Source organism: Emydura macquarii, unplaced genomic scaffold (genome assembly GCF_026122565.2).
Source record: "Emydura macquarii macquarii isolate MOO-44397 ecotype Brisbane River unplaced genomic scaffold, CSIRO-AGI_Emac_v2 contig_18, whole genome shotgun sequence".
Taxonomy (NCBI): domain Eukaryota; kingdom Metazoa; phylum Chordata; order Testudines; family Chelidae; genus Emydura; species Emydura macquarii.
This window is the reverse complement of record NW_027130155.1, coordinates 6559543-6579214: the sequence shown is the minus strand read 5'-3', so window position 1 is coordinate 6579214 and position 19672 is coordinate 6559543. Positions and strand designations below refer to the sequence as shown.

General features: G+C 38.9%; 1 long non-coding RNA gene across 1 annotated transcript; it reads right to left on the bottom strand.

Moving 5' to 3' along the window:
* Positions 1-8226: 8226 nt before the first annotated feature.
* LOC137147521 (uncharacterized) lies at positions 8227-14807 on the bottom strand. Its single transcript, XR_010918240.1, has 3 exons — positions 14686-14807; positions 10205-10292; positions 8227-8343 (listed from the first exon to the last, which is right to left on the bottom strand). It is a non-coding gene; the product is annotated as an uncharacterized lncRNA (long non-coding RNA).
* Between the last annotated feature and the right edge of the window lie 4865 nt (positions 14808-19672).

Below are 19672 nucleotides of genomic sequence, written 5' to 3'. Positions count from 1 at the left end.
TAGATTTATTCTAAGTTTGGAGATGGTAGATTGTGCCATTCTGGTTATGGTTGCAAGTGGTTTGATCAGCCTGTCTCAGCAGTGCACTACAAGTGAACAATAACCTATATCTTATTGCTCAGTTTGCTTCCAAATTCACCATTCTGTCATACAGAAGAAAAACTTATATGATCTGTCCCAGAGCAAGGTGTCTCATTCTCTTTGTAGTCTCATCCCAGAGCCCAGATCTTCAGTCTTTTCTGTTACTCTTCCACCCTTTCTATGGCTTTCATGAGATTAGCAGCCTTATATAATAGCATGTTTTTTCTTTTTAAAAAGAAATATGCTTAGAGAGAGAAATATAAGAGGCCAGATTGTTCCCTCCATTATGTCAGTGTAAATCTAGAGTGACTCCCCGTAGCCAATGGAACTAATCCAAATGTACCCACTGGTAACTGAGGGCAGATTTTGGCACATATGGCCAAATTCTGAACTCAGTGCAGGTTTTACACCAGCACATCTCCATTAAATTCCCTGGATTTACTCCTGATTTATACTGGTGCCACTGAAGTTACAATCAGGTCCCGAAGGTTTACCATGTATTAAGCTAGTCGTGCTTTATACACACAACCCATTTTACTAATATCAGTCTACTCGACTGGAGGCTGGAAGACTGAAACAGATAGGCATGTGCAATTGGCTATTTTGTTTTTCAATTATCAGTATAATTTTGAAAGAAAGAAAAAAGAAAAAGAAAGAAAGAAAGAAAGAAAGATCTGAAATTAGTCAAAAGTTGGATCCACTGTCTAAAATGCGTAGCTTTCAAATAAGCACAACGAAGAAATTTGTTCCATTTGCCCAGTCAGCTCTAACAGTAATGCATTTTAAGGTCATTAACTGCATTTTGGCAATTGGGGTGGCATAGAGAGTGTTTGGAGTGTTCGGGATGGGGAAGAATGAAGTGGAGACTGTGGCTCACCATCTTAGGAGAGGCTCTTTTGCTGTGTCACACATTTTAATCCCAGTCATTTTTTTATGTGCATCCATTAAAAACAGTAGGAGGTATTCTTCTAACTATTACAGCCCCCATGAAGCACTACCGGGGGGGGGGCGGGAGTGGGGGTAGGTCAATCTATTCTAGACTTTATATACAATGTAGTCTATGTTGTTGAACAAAAAGTGCCTACTCACAGTGCAATACTAAAGCCTGGTCTACACTAGAAAATTAGCTCAGTTTAACTACATCAGTCAGGGGTGTGAAAAAAGCATGCCCCTGAGCGGTGGCGTTAAACTTACCTATGTCCCCAGGTAGACCGCACTAGGCTGATGGAAGAATTCTTCCGTTGACCTAGTTTCCACTTCTTGGGGAGGTGGATTACCTACACTGACAGAAAAACCCCTGCCATCAAGGTAGGTAGTGTCTACACTGAAGCACTACAGCAGCGCAGCTACGCCACTGTAGAGTTTTAAGTGGAGATGTACCATAAGAAACCACAATATATCACCTGCTTTGGGATAGTACCACCCTCCTGAAACACAGCAATATATTCAAGAAACAAAAGATTTGTTGCAACGGATCAGATGGTCCTTGGCAGTGACCAATATTTAGTCTTTCAGAAAGCATTTCTTAAAAATACATTACACCCCTAAAGTTATACAAAGCTGTAGCCAGAGTCAACAGAGTTGTAAGGGGACACGTAGAGGACTGTGTGGAAAATGGACTCTTCAGACACAAATGAGAAGAGGGAGGGAGCAGGGATTCTTTCTTGACTCCAGCAGGCAATTATCTCCATACCCTGAAGCTGAAAGGAAGTTAAGGAAATAAAAATCATGACAGATACTTGCTCTGAATTTAAGTAGTGACATAGAACAGATCCCTGTTCTTCAAATTAACTTTATCCAGAATATATTTCTCCAAAAGTTTAGGGGAAAAAACCCTCTCTTTTGGTTTGTCCAGCAAACATCACTTGACAGAGAAAAAAAATATCTCCGATGTGCACAAATGCACTCTCCAAACAGTCATCCAAACCAGAACTGGACGGACACGGACACGGACACGGACACGGACACGGACACGGACACACACACACACACACACACACACACAAGTCCCATAAATTTAATAGCTTGAGATTAGTATCCCCAGATGCACAGCAAAGTACATAACTCAAAACAAAGAAGCAGATAAACAAAAATCAAAACAAAAAAGATTGCAGTAAATGTTCAACATTAGTAATGGCCAGTAGCCAAGAATGATGAAGAACACTGCATCTCTCTCAACAACAATAGAAGTCCGTCCTGCATCCCAGTGTCAGGTCTTAAGAATTCTGTAAATGAGTGGGGTCCAACCCTATTCTCATTGACTTCAGAGAGAGTTTTAACTTAAATAATAGGAGCAGTAGACCTTTGGAGTGTTTGATTCACATGCACATTGAAAACAAGACAGGGATGATATTTCAATACACGATTTTATACAACATTTCATTGGAGCAAATTGCTTGCAAGATAATTAGTTTAGGATGGATAAAAATTATCAGGAATCTTTTAAATAAAAATCCATTTTGGCACTAAAATATCATAGAAGTGCCAAATGTACATTAAGCTGGAAACAGTAGGAGTAGACAATCAGTCCACAAACTTCAATTTAACTCTATTCACTGTACAAAATATGTTTACTGTATTTCTTTATTGGCTTTTTTCACTGGCCCCAGAGTGAAAATGCTGGCAGTACTAAAATATGCCAAAGTGCTAAAGCAGCTGTACACATACGAAACATTTGTTAAATGTACATTTGGGCATGAGGTTTTAATTTTGCTTGCCATATACCACTCATCTCAGTCAGCGTAAACCCTTTCACAGTTCTCTGAACACTGTTCTTCCTTCTTATGTGCAATCCTGCCCTGAATATTAGAGGCAGTGAGGGGCCGTGCTGCAGCTAGAGCTGTCTCTGAAAAAGGTGAGGGAGTGGGGTAGGTTGTGCATTCTGGTTTTGATGAGCCCTAGATATCTGATGTGCTCAGTCATTTAGCTTTCATACTGACGAATCAAATAAAGAAGCTGTTTTGCTCCATTTCAGACCTGATTGGCATTTTAATTATTCTACAGCTGCAAGTGTTAATCAAGCTACAGAACAAGGTGATAATTCACAGCTAGTAAAACTTCCCACAATGGCGTTCCAAGCACCAATGTGCACACTGCTTACTTCATTTGTTTTTTTAAAAAAAATCTTCAGTGTTTTAAAATTATTTTGCAGACAAAAATCAGCAGCCAGGAATCCATTCTTAACACCAAATCTTTGCTTCATTGTCTCAGAAAGTCTAAGTCACGGATCAGTTATTTAGAGGGACTGAAATAAAACCCTTCACTTATTATTTTTTTCTTAATCAATCAAAATGCATACAAGAGAGCAATAAACTTGACAGTCCAACACCCCTGGTGATGAAACTATCAGTGAGTTTTGTTCTTTCATTTTCAATTACAGGTCAGAGGAGAAGCTTCCGCTACCATATCTTCTAGGTCAGACGCTAAAGCCTTTCTATAAAAGATGAAGTGATGAATACACCTCTAAAGGTTAAGATTTTACATACTTTTATTCACTTTGATGGCATTTGCCCTTTCCATACACGGAATACAATAAATAACCTCTAAACATTCATTGACTACAAATAATACAAAGGTCATTTGCCTTTCTCACAGCCACGGAGGGTAGGATCTCAGGAAATGTGGGATTTCACAGTACAGTGTGTTCTCTGTGGCATGAACTCAAGGGCATTTTACATTTTGAAGTGTCAGTCAGGTAGAGTTTAACATCAGAGTTACTGGGTACTACAAAGATGAAATCTGACTGAATTGGTGGGAATGGGCAGTCAGGTTATACTCCCTAAATAGACCTGCCATTATAAAGAGAGATGTAGGCACTTAATTGTCACTTTAGGTGCCTAAATAAAAAATTTAGATCTTCAAAGTCCCCACTCAGCTGAGGCATAACCCTAACCTAAACTCCTTTTGTGCCCAAGTTTCCATTAGTGAAGTCCTCTAACCATCTAAATTTTCCGCCAGTGGGTATGCATACAGCCAGCTCAATCCTGATTACAGATGGGAAAAACATTTTGGATGACTAGTTAATTGCTGAAAATTGCAGTTTCAATCAACCCAAAACTATTCTGCAAATTTGACACAAATGTATGGAATAGTTTCGCTAAAAATTTTTGGGGGAGGACTTAGATACCATTCATGAAGCAGCTAGAGAAGGTGGTACCTGTTATTTGCCCAGTGGTTATGACCTTGCATTTAGCTGTGACACTGAATATCTTTTCCCAGACCTCAAGAGGAGCACTGTGTAGCTCAGAAGTTTGTATCTTTCACCAGCAGAAGTTGGTCCCAATAAAAGATCTCACCCACCTTGTTCCTCTAATATCTTGGGACCAGCACAGCTACAACACTGCAAACACCACACTATAGAGTTATTCTCGCTCTCTTTTCCCTGGCCCCAATGACTACTATTCATTGTCGTTCACAGTGGTGATTCAGTCATTCATAAGGCTAATGAATAGTCATTGGGCTAGAGAAAAGAGAGTGAGAATGACTATAGCCCAGTGGCTAGGGCACTAACCACTAGGCAATTGGGTATATAGAGGGCGGCACTACCTTTGTTATCTTTCTTAAAGAAGGGCTGAGCAGGCTTAGGCACCCAGCTCCAGGAGAGGGTTCACAGCTGTGAATCCAGAGTGGAGGAAGGTGCCTCCTTCTGACCCGGATTAACATACCTAACTCCCTTTGAGGGGCAGGAATTAGGCCACACCGCTCTCCCCAGTTTTTCCTACTGGCTAGCTCAGATGGCTCCCAGCTCAGTGTACTGGCTTCTGTGAATCCCTTTAAGGCACCTAACTCTCCCCAGTGCGTTGAACAATGAGTCTGGGCACATATTTCAGGGTTGTGAATTCCACTTGGCAGAAAGGCACCTAAAAGTTGGTCTGAGCACTGCAGTGCCTAAGTCCCCCTTGTGAATCCCACCCTCAGGGATTTAGGATCCTAAATCCCACTGACTTTCCAAAGTTCCTTTAAGTACTTGTGAAATTTTACCCATAATCCCTCTGGCCCAGATTCTCAAAAGGTATTTAGGCATCTACCTCCCATTGAAACCTGTGGAAGTTAGGCACGCACTTCTCAGGGATGTTGTGAGTATTAAAGATTGTGATGTGCTCAGATACTACCCTAATGGTGGCCAGCTAAGTATCTTAGATAGATATAACTCCACTATAGTTAAAGTTGAGACAAGTTTGCCATTGTACAGCTGTTTTTCCTAATAGATAGCTAGAATGTAGAATCAAGTCCATTATCTCTGTAGCAGCAAGTTAAAAAAAATACCCAGACATTGTTTTTGACTATTTAAAAAAACCTAAATCCTTCACAAAAACATTTTAAAAACGGGTTTATTTATTTGTTTTGGGAGTGCACGTGTGCACAAAGATTTATTCTCTACATACCCAGCCAACTGGCTGCATAGGGAGCCTGCAGGGAGGAAAACACGTTAAAATCAAATGACAAATTAGATTCCTGTATTTTCTGAGAATTGCTATCTAAACCCTTAGGAGATCTGTGGGTGTGGTAGCTGTTTGGCAGTGTTTATGTGGGCCCAGTATTAGGTGGCTACAGTATTGCACTATCTGTATTGTATGAACAGGATTTTTTTTTCCAATTACTAGATGCAGTTATTCTAAAATAATCACATAACCTAATACTTAAATCCATGTATTATCATACACAAACTTTATGGTCGGGTGCCATTCTGCAACTTAGATAGGTACCTTTAAGTGCATATATCTATGTGGTGGGCAGGAGGGTTAACTTCATTTTAACCACAGGTCAAAGGAGTCCCATTTCTGCACTCGTCTTAAACATATTAATGGAATACAAATGTTCTTGTGCATTTCTTTATAGAAACTTGTTTGTAAGTGTGGGTAAAGTAAGGAAGGCTTAGTAGACTTTTATGGAATTTCTTATTCGAGGTTCAACAGGGAAGCCTATAGCCTAGCTCAGTCAGTCACTCATTCTTGTATATGGTAACACATGGGAAGTGCAGTATCTTTTAGAATCCATGCAGGATTTTCTCATACATTGTGCTTAATTCCAAAATCTATGGATATCATTAACAAAAAAAACAAAAAAAGTTCTGCACCAGAGTGTGATTTGAGGGAAACTGGGGGCACAATTTGAATGGTTGCATCTCTCCCCAGATATCTAGAATCTTTGATTCCTGGTTCCTATTGCATGATGATTCTGAACATAGCTGACCCATTAACCTTTGACAATGGTCAATAATATATGTTTACAAGGATCTCATGATATCAAGGTATCACTGTAATTGTAATGTCATTTGAATGTATGTTTTATATTTAATTGGACATCCTGCTCCACATCTTAACCACATCATGCTTAGATTAAAGATTCTAACATAATGAAACATGCAAAATCACAAACAACAAGCTGATGGTCAAATAATTTATTGCTCAGACCATCAATTTCTTAGTGCATCTGACTTCTGTTGTCAGACAGAAGTGGATACATGACTATGAAGAGGTCACTTCCAAAAGCATCAGTGCTTCCAGATAATGCAATAAAAAACTTTCAGCTTAAATAGGAAAACAGGGGAAGGGTAGCTGTGGATTGGATCTATGTGGTGCTTCATATTCCACGTACAATGTGTAGCTTGGTTCCATGCACATTCCTCCAATGGGAGATGGGCACAGGCCTCAGGGAAGTGGTAGGGCATAACCACAAGACCTGCAGTTATGTAGATCTGATGGCCACAAATTTTGTGTCAGGATTGTTTAAGGACTACAGCCAGTATTGTTGCCCAAATGCTGGAATACTTACCTTGCAAGGGCTACATAACTGCTGCATTATTGCATCCATGGACAAGGGTGCGGATTCCATGCACAAACCCTTTTTGTTAGTGTTGGTATGAGTGGGTGAAGCAGGATATGTATTTCACTTGTGTCATTTCATTCCCAGTGAAACCAGGAATGACTGAAAATCTCACAAGAAAGCTCATTCAGAGAGTGCCCCACCTGATTTATCCATCCATTAAGGCTCTTAATGAGCTTCTGGAAATTCAGGTCTGAATCCAACCTTCAGAAAGTTCACCCATCACTACTTTAGTGTCCAAAGGCATCATGAACTACCCACAGATGATTCCCTTTATTTTACAACATTGGGGATTTTCTCAGTGTTTTTCAGAACATTAATTAGTCTATTAGAGATCAGAGGAAAATTCATTTGTATACTTAGTTGGGAGGGCTAGCTCTTCAGTATAACTCTATTTCAATGAATATCATTGTTATCATTAACATCTTCATATCACATTAATATGTTAATATCATTAACACCCAGCTGATTATTTGGCCTCGGTTCTTGAGGATAAAATATGAAGGCACAAACCCCAAGCCATCTCTTCCATCCCCACTGGAGAAACAACAGGTAGGGACCAGAGAAAAAAGTAGAAGATATAACGCTTGCACCCTACTTCCAGCTTCACCAAAACACATGCAGGTCACACTGCAGGTTTTTTGAAGCCAAAGCTGTTCCAGGATGGTCAAGGGTTAGGAAGGTATGGTCAGCAGGCAAGCTTCCTGACTCAGCTATGCCATGTTTTGCTCAATAATTAATCTGCCTAACATGATTATTGAATGTTGGGCGGAGTGGCATGTGTTGGGTCCCACATTAATTATGCTTTCAATTCAGCGTTGATTGGTTGACGGACAAGCTTGAGGAGGAGCAGTCAGTGGCATTAAGCTGAACACCATTCTGCTTCAAAATCTTGAATACATCATTAACAATGTCTTGTTGGCTCAGTTTGGTGAATTGCTGCAGCTAATGGCCAATCTGCCCGGGCAAGAAGCAACACATGTTGGTCTGGATATTGATCTGGATAAAAGTAAATACCTGGCCATTACCATCAAACAGCCTCCAGATTACAACCAGCTCAATATTCATCTGTTCAGACAAGACATCAAGCAGGTGACAGCTGTCCAATATTTGGGCAGAGTCACAGACAGTGCTGGAGGATAATCAAAAGATGTGGATGCTTGTATAGTAGCACCTGCTGCCATGTTTCAGTTCCCTCAGCACACTTTTTCAGTGCATTCGGACATCAAGCTTGAGGGTGCCAAAAGCTTTTGTGGTGTGACATGATTGCCAGTGACGGACATAGAATGAATATACAATTAAGATTACCTTAGGTTCCTTTCCAGAGATTGATCTGAGTGGCACTCAGTTCACAATGAGGTCATATCTCTTTGGGATTTCCCATGGTGATTATGATGAATTCTGTTCAGTCAGCACTGCTATCTGCCCATTTCCAACCTGAAAGTAGAAATTCACCAACAAAATACAACATACTATTTTAAAAAGAAATTTCTCTACTTTGGAAGAGATGGAAATGTTCCTAATTCCACTCATAGAGATGCTTAATTTAATCAAATGAATTAATGAATAAAAGCAGAACCTAACCAATAAATTGACTGGAATGAGCATAGAAAGGTGAGAGAGAGAATGAGGAGCCCAGGAGAGGCTGAGAAGGCAGAAATCCAAGGGCAAAAATTATAGAAAATTCAACACATGAGGAAGTAGTATCAGTTGAATCTTCCATCAAATAGGAAATTTCATCCTGGTCTTGCCCTGAAACTTAGATGAACTGTAGGAAGATGATGAGATCCCTGTGTACGTTTTGTAGCCTACAGGGATAGATATTTGCTAGGTAAGGCATAGATATAAGTAAAGGTAGTAACACAATGAGCCTAAAAGCCTCAAGACCTGTAAGATAATTGCTTAGTTAAACCATTCAAAGCATAAGGCCCAAAAAGTCTTACCATAAGAAGTTAATCAGGAGAAACCCTAGATCATAAGATAGCATGTATAACAAGTACAACTAAACTGTAACCACAATATGTCAGTTGATATCAGTTGCTGCCAGGTAACCACAATATGTCAGTTGATATCAGCTTTTGATATTTTAAGTTAGGAACATCAGCAGATGTCTGACCAAAAATGACATGGTATTTAATTGACCTATATGCTAATAAGCTTGAGGTAAAAGGCTTAGTAACCTGTGGGAGAAGGACACCCCAATATTAGTAGGATGAGGAAATACAGATAATGAAAAGGAGTTAAAATCCCTACTGAATATGCATTAGGCACAGTGGTCATCGGCATAACACATTATAAAAGCTGTATCCCAGCCTGCATGCCTTGGGAGATGCCAGAATGGCAACCACTCATAATGATGAGGATGATGATGCCTAACACTTTGGGGTTTTTCCACAAGGGATGGTGTGAGTATACAAATGATCCAGATGCCTAGCACCTTGACCATTCCGTATCGTTTCTACCTACTTTGCCGGATTGGAATGTTTGCGATTTTGGTAATTGTGCTAATAAAACCATTGCGAATTTAAAGGGGACTTTCCTAAACATGAGAGTCTCTGTGTACAACAGTGTTTTCAACTGATAATAACTCCAATAACTCTGCATCTGATCTTGAGACAGGACCCTGCCAAACCACAAAGTTAAACACAGGATTCTAATCAATCAAATCAACCAGGCAACAGTTCCCATCCTTCAGAATCTTGGTTTATGGGTCCAGCATTTGTTCTTGCAATTCCCAATTCCATGTGGAAAGTGAAATTGCCAGCAGTATTTGCAATATGGCAGAGAAAGAACTATGTCATGGGCTTACTTTTCATTAAAATAAATTACTTAACTGATTTTTCAATATATGTTTTCAAATTGGCTAATCAACAACTGTGAGAAGAAGATCACCATTTGGCAACATTACCAGATGTTAATCATCCAGTCATTGTATTCTTCACTGCCTTGCACACTTGGCCAGATCCTCCATCCCAATAATGCTTTTTACGTGGGAGCAAAGAGTCTGAACAGCCAGTCTAACCTACATCAGCACCTGTACAAGGTCAAGAAGAATCTGGCCCTACTTAAAGAAGAGGCAGATTTAAAAGGAAAAAGAAAACACACTATTTACACATCATTAGAAATTATATATAAAGTTTGGGAAAATTAATGTCTAGGGTCCCAATCCAAAAAAGACATACACCAGCTTACACAAGTATGTAACTCACTAGTCCAGGAAACAACTGTGCTACACCTGTTTCAGGCTCTTCTGTCAGGGCACAATTTATTATTCCAATACAAAAACAAATTCCCTCACCAATGCAGACTGCGGTTCCCAGATGTTTTTTTCCTTTGCCTTTCTCAGCTCCAGAAAGACATCCTTTTCTTAAATCACCTGCTGGGTCCTGTGAGAGATAGGGAGGTCTTAATTCTTTCCTTCAGGTTTTACCTGGTCACAACATGTTTATCTTTATGTATTATGAGTAGTACCATTGCCTTAAGAGGATTCCATATGTATGTGTTTACACACACTAAATTTTTGAAGAACTGGGGCCTAATTGTCTAAGAGAACCATCTTTTAAACCTTTGTCATTTACTGGTTCTGCTATATACGTTATAGAAAAAAATTCAAACTGTAAAAGATGGATACTATATTGTAGCAAAGTGTGTAATTTTAGTGCATCTGGATTATGGGATGTTTGTACTCATAGTTATCAAAACAAATGGATTGTGCAATAAAAATATGGAATTAGTTGCCCAAATTTACACACCCAAGTCTGAAAATACCAGCCTAAATTTTATCACTTTTCTTTAACAATTGCAGGCACTCTGCTCCAAAAGCTCAAAACCACTAAAATTATACATCTATTTGTTTCCTAAGTAAACAAATATTTTCAGCTGTAAAAGACCATCAAACGTTTTCAAGCCAATGTTAAGCATTGAAGGATAAAAAGGTTTGCTTATGCCTCTTGGTGTTATCAATATTTTGCCATTGTATTTTATTTTAAATTTTTACTTTCTGAAAAAAGGCATATTAAATTATTTGGGCACTGTCAGAATTACCTAGCAGTGTCTTGTTATCTTTTGCATTATACTAGTAGAAACAATACACCTAGTCTCATGTTTTTGGTTTAGTGCAATCAGTATATCTTGACTTGAAAAAATTATAACAACCCATTTCTTCGCCTCTGGAACACCACCATATATGTAAACAATTTTAAAAGTGATCTTATCCAGTTACAGAACTGTACAACACATATAATTTACTTGTTTTGCATACAATAATATTACTAAATTTTACGTAGCTCGTTAAAATTTAATGGGCCAAATCATGATTTGCTGCTTGCGTGAATAAGTAAACAAATAGAAGGTGGCCCCATACATGGAACTAAAACACCACATAATACAAGTAGCTTCCGTAGTTAAAGAATGACAAGGGCAGCAAGGTTAGTAAGGCAAAGTTACAGGGAAAATTAATAAGAATGGGAAAATTAGGAGACTTAATGTGTCGGATTTTATTGTTTTGTTAGAGAGAGACAGTTTGGAGTAGCATGCAAAGGAGAAAAAAGTGAACTCAGAGGGAAGATCTGAATGAGCAAAGGAGAAGACTACTATAGACAGCATAGGAGAACAGAAACAAGAACACAGACAGATCATGGGGCCATATAACAAGATGACATAAGATGAGTAGGGGAGGCACAGGGAAAAGTTTGAAGATTGGAATACAGATTTAACTACGGTGCATGATACAAACATAATGAAAGGACAGACTCACAGGGTAATGGTGATTGCTCATTCAAGGCCTCCAGAGCAAAGGGAAAAATTACCCTGTGCCCAAGTTTCTTGTGTGAAAAGCCAGAGTGGAGGTGGGACAGGAATTTGTCAAAGAAAGATTAAGAACAGACATGTCAGAAGATAATGATAGTAGCAGTCTTATGGGAATCAGCAAAGATGCCAGTGAAGAGGAAATGCTTGGTTGCTTAGGCCCATCTAAACCACCTAGAGAAAGGGGAAAGGAGAAAAAAGTCACTTCTGATAAAAGTCACAAAAGCAGGGTGGGGAGGGTCTGCACAAAGAGATGTGCACTACTTCGCTTTAGCCTTTTGCAATGGAGGAGCATAGGCAGAGCAGCAGCAGCACAGTGGGGCTTTTGTATCCCCCAGGAGTTCCCAAATAGACTGGGGTAAAGGGAGCCACTGAAGCAGCCTAGGAGGGTCTGCTGTACCGAACCAGGGCTCCAAAAACCCATGTCTAGGCATTTAAGGACAGCACCAAGGGCTGTAACCTGCACTGCAGGCCAAAGCCTGCCCATGAAACAGAGGGTTGAATCCCTGGAGCACACCCACCTAAACCCCACATTACTCTAGCTTTGCGAGGAAGAATGGATTTCCCTCTTCAAGCATGGGAATTGACACAGCAAGTTTTAGCAATATTCTAACCAGTGATACAATTAAGTCTCCAAACCGCAAGTTTTTTATTACATAAAGCAAGAGCCAAACGCAACATTTACCTTCACCTTGTGTTGGCATTTACACCAATGCAAAATAAGCACAAAGTGGGTATAAAATGGTAAGTCATACGAGCTTACACAAAAATGGAAACAGTCAAGTAGTTTTAAATTAATACAAAATTAAAGTGTCACTGACAGCATGGCACTAGTCAGATACAATCTCCGCAACAGCTATCTCAAATAAATCAGTAATGCAACAAAGACATAAGGCAAAATGTCTGAAATTCCATAGTGCTGTGCTTACTTATTCCACCCAAGTATGGTGGAACAGTTACTTTAATGCTAACCAGATTTATATGCAGGGGAGAATGCCAAGGACTATCCTCTCCACATTCCAGAAGAGCACTTTGATTGTTCCAAAGTACAGACAGCTTCAGAAGGAGCCTTTCCATGTCTTCACAAGATGCTGTGGCTGCTGGGAAGACTTTGAGGCTCTAATACTGCTTTCACTTATACCAAACATCTCACAGTCTAATCAGTATCGAGTGCTTCAGTCCAAGAGCCTTAAAACAACTCTTCTAGCTTCCCAGACTAAAAAAAAAAAATGCCCAATAAAAAAGGATGAGATTATTTGTAATTGAAAAGGAGGGGAGCAAAAATCAGAAAGGTGTTCAGGTGCTTCAAGGAAGATCAGAGCTGTAATTAAAATCAAACAAAATGAGAAGAATGTAGAAGACGATAGTTAAAGATTTGCCAATGTTTGTCTAGGATGCTTGGAGACTGTTTTCTGAGCATTAGAGGTTTAACTAGATTTGTCAGTTTGGAACTGCTACTGGATTTCATATGTTCTTGGAGAGGAGGGGGGAGGGTAGATAAAGGAGAGAGAAAATTAGTATTGTAGGGGCTGACTTGACTTCTAGTGAAGTACAAAACACGAATAGCACTCCAGCATTGAAATTGGCACACTCAAGAATATCATTCATCAGTTCATGCAAAAAGGCAACAGCTAAAACAAATTAGTCATTATTCCTTCTTCAGTCTCACGCCAGCAAATATTGGAGACAGACAAAATTTCTGACCAGCAATAAATTAACTACTCTCCAACCACAAAAAAACCCACACAACAATAAGACAACAAGTGGCTGGAGGGGTAGAAAGGGTTTTTTCAAGCAACAGAAATCAAAGAAGGCACAATGTATAAAAGAAAAACAAGAAAAGCAAAATAAAGGAAAGCACGCAGTGCACTATTAAGGGGAGCAGTGAAATTAATCTTTAAAATAATAATACAAAAGACACCAGTGAAAACAGCATTAGGAACTTCAGGGGCTCTGAAGCAAAAAGAAATAAAACAAAGAGAGAACTACGGAAATTTTAGAGTGTAAAAGTAAACATTAAAAGGTTTCTATTAGCCATCTATTATCCCTGGTCTTCCTGCCAAGACACTGAAAACTAAAAAATCCCTCAAAAGTTAGTTATCGCAACAGATTACAGAGGCAGAGCATCAAAATCTACAAGCTGTTAGACCCTAATAAATATGACTGAAATATAGATAAAAATGTCTTGGCCTCAAAAGGATCAATAATTTTAAAATGATGTACATGAATTAAATTTATATACAGAATGTGAGATTCTGTAGTGAGTGTTGTGTGTATTTGATGCACCAGTTTGAATGAGGAAAAGAAAAATTGTACACAATGCTCAGTAATTCTTAAATTATATTAAAACTAATGGTGAATTAATTCACAACTATAATTTATTCCACACATTTCATTTCATTTTTTCTGTTCACTATAGCCTGTGAACAGACAGTGAAATTCTACAAAATGTCATTCAGGAAATTCAAGCAGTAATTCAAACAATTAATGAAATTCTTCAGGTAAATAATTCTTGGCCTACAGACTGATTGTGAATGATTCATTTTGAATATATGTGAATTGTGAATATGTGAATTGAAATGTTTTGGATAGTTTAATAAATCATGTGGTATTATTTCTGCTCTCTGATTGGATAGCTTATGTAAACAATATAGTGTGAATTCTGAATTTAGAGTTTTACAATAGACTATGCAAAGCAAAGTTTGCTTTTTGCAAAAATTCAAGCTACTAATTGACTCGCCACAAATATATGGGCTGGTAAAGATTGAGCACTTTAATTAAAATGAAAAATGAAAAGGTAATAACTATGATCAAGCTCAAATTCACCATCCTGGTCTCAGAAATTTTTTGTTTGTTTGTTTGTGATGCTCGATGTACAGATAGAAAAATGGTTCAAATTCTCTTAAAGGAGTGAAATAGTGAAATCCTGAGGCATAAAATGGAGGACCTAGAAATCAGCACTGCAGCACAGACCTGCCAAATGTTCCAGTGTTTCATCTGGGTTCTTCTCAGAGTTCAGTTCAGTGTCTTGGCTGGACATTAAGCAGCAGAGTTTCAGGTACAGATGATTCTTAATAATTTAACTTTGATCCCTCTGTCATTAGAACAAATACAGGTCAGTCTCATACCATGTTGGGAACACAGCAGAACTCAAAGGAGAACTGAAAGAGAAAAATGGGTCCCTTGATATAGTTATTAAGCCAATTACTTAACTTCAGTGAAGAGGGGAGAACAGGAGGGTGCTAAATGTTTACCATGCATGCCCTAGGACCCAGCAAGTTAAGTGAGATATTCACATGCATTCCACTCAAGGCAATAAAAGAAAGTTATGTGCTGCCAACACTACAGGAGGCAGTCATGTCACTCCAGTTTACTTCTTCCAATAAGAAGGCAATCTGTCTTATCTCATCACTAGTGATCCATCACTGCTTTCCCTCAGTTTCTCTTATGGCTCCAGCTACTTGACATTTATCTGCTAATCCATAGCACCTGTGTGCTATCTCCAGAAACTGCTGAACAAGCATTCCAGGGTTCCATTTCCTTCATTTAATACATCCCAGAAAGAGCAAGATACAACAGTATGTCAGGGTGTTCCTACAAAATGTCATTTATTGTGGTGATAAGCATTAAAATGAGTCAATCTACCAGTTTTGAACTTACTCTAATTTCCAAAATAAACTCCAATGAAAATGGGGAAAAAATGACAGTTGTGGAAGAATTTGCCTTATCAAAACAGTGCTAATGAGAAACAGAGTATAAAAAACAACAAATGACTATCAAATAAAAATAGCCTTCATAAACCCTACATCACAGACTAAGAGGCTAAATGACATTCACTTGAGTGTAGTTAGACACTTTGGTTGAAATTCTGATCTCAATTACTGTGATATGAATCCAGAAATAACTGCAGTAAATACAGTGGATTTGCTCCAGATTTATATCTGTGTAACTGACAGCAAGATTTGGTCCCTTAACTGTAATGCACCAGGTTAGAATTTAGCGCTGTAGGGTTAGACAAGTCTGAATGGGCCACGCTCAGCACAGGATCAGACACAGGAAAGGACAGAGGTGGCTTTTCCTCTACCCACTGTTGAAAATGGGCAAACAGATGTGTGCTGAGAATGGCGGCCATGGGATGACCCTCAGTTGAGAATCTGGCCTTATACTTTTAAAGAGAAAATTCCAGAAACATTTAGTCTGATCAGTCATTTCTCCTCAATCATAAAACATTAACTACATGGCCAGATGCTGATTGACACCGCTGAGGATCTGGACCCTAGTGGATCTGTTTGTGAAGAGGAGAAGAGTAAATACATAGGTTCACGCCCTCAGGTTCATTGACTGTCCTATCTGGGTTTTTTTATATATATATAAAAATATATATATATCTATATAACTAACTATTGTAATTTTCTGTCATGTTCTGAGTTTGAGCCTCCTTTGATAGCTGGATCATTCCACTGCATTATAGCAACTGAATAGCTTGAAATTTATCACAGAACTGGAATATTATACTTCTGTAATACGTGAGGAAACTTTTCCAAGGGTCCAACAGCTCTATCATTTCTCTGACAGGCTGCATAATAGACAGGCTGTTAAAAAATATACCAAATTAACATGGGGTCACTGAACACAGAAGAAGGATATTTTCTTTGGCTGCTTAGCATCATTTTTCTAATTTTAATTAGAGAAGGGAGGAAAACAAAATAGCAGTGCTCCATCCCACCTTACATTGTGGTGTTATAACTTCTTATATGGCATGTTTACAAAAGTCTTAGTCAAAGTAATTCAGATCCTATGTTTTCCCTAAAACTCAAGTCTCCTAAGATTAAATAAAGGAGAGCAAAGTGCAGAAGTAATTTACAGAACATTGAACACAAGGTGGAAGATTCTGAAGTCAATGGAGCTCCAACAGTTTACAACAGCTGAGGATTTTTGCCCTCAGGAGAACAAATCTATTATAACTCAAAGTGGTAACTCTTGTCAATAATTTATATATATTATATACACACACAACTAGTGAGACAAATAAGTCTAAACTTGTATGTAAAAATAAGAAAGATAACACTCCCACTCCAATGCCCACCTCCGTTTTAAGTATTTTCAGACTTTTCAGATACCAGTTACCTCTGGAAGGTTTATGTTAGCAATAAAAAGGTTAATCTACTGGTCAGAAAGCTCATCTCTTCAGACCTGTCGTACATTAATTAGAGAAGAATAGATCCCTATGAAACATTATCCATCTGGAGACACCTGTTTTCCATACAATTCTATTTTTTGTCTTCACACAATAATGTATGAAAAGGTTCACTCTACACTTACGTTCCAAGCACAGCAGTACACATTAATTTGTCAGACCCTTATCTTGTGGGAGCTGATAATATAGAAGTTTTACCAATATTTTCTGAAATAGAAACTAAAATCAAGAAGTTTCAGTATAAGCTATATTTAGATAGAATTAAGCGTATGATAAAATCTACAAAAAAAATTGAAGGAAATGGGTTAAGGCCCACTGGAGCACTGATATTGCAGCTGACACTGGAAGCTATATTATATAAAGTAGCATGTGTACTGTAATGTGAGGAGGTGCATGAACTCTGCATGGTCTTACATTGTGAATTTCTGACATGGTATTAATGAAAGTGGAGCAAGCTTTGTAGTATCACTGTAACCTAACCCATACTGATCCAGAAATACAGGAATTTGGTAAAACAGTTTTAACTTTTTTTTGTTGTTACTTTACATCGACTGACTTTGGAGCATTTGTGTAATGCCCCACAATCAGTCATTTGCAAAGTTTGAATACAGGACTTTCCACAGCAAAGCACAGACTACCACCACCAACATGTCACCAAAAGGAGTAATTGCATTAGTGAGCAGTAGGAGAGAAGCATCCTAAAGCATCAGCCCCAGGAGGGCCTACACCACACCCTTTGAAATCATGTTAAATTTGTACTTTCTAGTCCAGATCGTGAGCCTGTCATATGCACCCACACAGTGGTTAAAAGGTGCTGTTAGATCCTTCCACTTCCCTGTGCAACTGCCCTGCATTTCTACTACAGATGCAGCAGGCAAGAGCAGGATCCATATGCTGAATAATTTGCCTCCTTCCTTGCCACACAAAAGTGGGCAGGAGAGGGTGAAAAGGGAGGTGGAATGGCTGGAGTCCTGGGTCTGCTGCCCCCACAGTGCAGTAAGCACAGGAAGAATGAAGTAATCTGCACTTTGCCCTACATGGGTATGTACTGTAGCCATTCTTTATGTTAAAGCATTATGTCATGATCAGACATCAAAGAGCAAAAGTGTTCTAAATTATAATGAAATATCTTAGTTATCCTGGCCCTAAATTTAAAAACAAAACATTAGAAGATCTTCAGTTTCCTACATACAGGTGATACAAAGGTACATAAAAAAGGATCAGCGAGTACATCTGTTTCTGTGACTATGAGAAAAGAAAAATGGCATGTGTTAAAGTGTAATCCTAATGACAATATATGGGTTCACAGTGATGCCAATGATGAGGAAACAGGGAAGTCTATCAAGGGTTGTATCTGGATAACAAGAATTAGTAACAAAGCTGAGAAATAATCTTTCCAATTAGCCTCTAATATATCCTTGCAAAGTCCACTGTGGAAATAGGCCTATAGCACAAGAAATATGTTTTCAGTCTGTTTCAACAGTAAGCTTTACTTCTGTGAATGTGTGTGGCTCTAAGAAACCCTCAATGCCTACTGACAAAGAGTTCATTGTTGTGTAATAACTACTGCTAACAGGCCTGACATACTCACTACACTAACATACTGCTTTCATAGTATTGATCCATAAATGATGCCATGTGAGGTCTCTAATAAAAGCTGATGTCATAATGATCCTTATATCATTGCATGATTTATGTATGGATGATATTTAAGGAATTGTGTGTATATACTGAAAATATGTTTTAAAGTCTGTCACCAACCAAAGAAAAAAACAAAGTTTCTTCCAGACAGGAGGTGAAATGTGTAGCTCTGGAAAATGCAAATGAACCATTGAAAGCCAACACAATGTAAGCCCCATTTACATTTGTAGTCAACAGGAAAGGAGTACATAGGGGGAAAAAAAGAAAGTAGCTGGCCTGTCTCTGAGGACAGACAATGAACTTTGGGGATATAAGTGGAAAGCAAGAAGGCGCCCTTTTATCCTGCATCTGAAGAAGTACATGGACAGCACATTTACATTCATGAAAACAAGATCTCAACTAGGCATGGTTGGAATGCTGTAAAGGACATTTGGGATGAAATAAGTTTCTATAGACAGATGGTTAGCCTGTTAAAGTTTAGTCTCTGGGAATTGTGTTATGACTCTGAGTTTGTATTATATGTAAACTTTCAGTTCCCATTGTCCTTACTCACTATCTCTTAAATCTGAACCTTTAATACACTTATGACTGTTTTCACTATAAATCTTTCCCAGGAGCTGATCCTGAGTTGATCAAACAAGCTGGTGTGTACACTGTTCCTGTGGGGACAAACAACTGACCTGGTAATTCTGAGAGTGTTCAGTAGATAAGTATCTGGACACTACAGGGGAACTCTTCAAAGTGGCTCATGGACTACAGTGTACCTATCGTTAGCCTGCAAGTTAGGGCCCAGAGGAAATTGTTTGGGTGGCTTCCAGGCTGGTGGTATCAAGAAGCTGACACAGAGCCCTCGTCTACACTTACCTGGAGGTTCGGCAGCAGTGCGTAGTTTGCATAACTCCCATTGACATAACTCCCATTGTGCTTCCCTTCTGCATGCCGTCTTCCTGCACTGTGCCGACGTAGCACTATGCTACTTGAGGGGTTGGTTTTACTCAGTCGACTTCCTGATCGATTGAGCAGGTCTACACTGACCTCTCAATCGATCCAGAAAGATCGATCTGGTGGTGGTAACTTTGCCGCCATCCGTATAGACATACGGTCAGTTAAGCACAAGCAAAT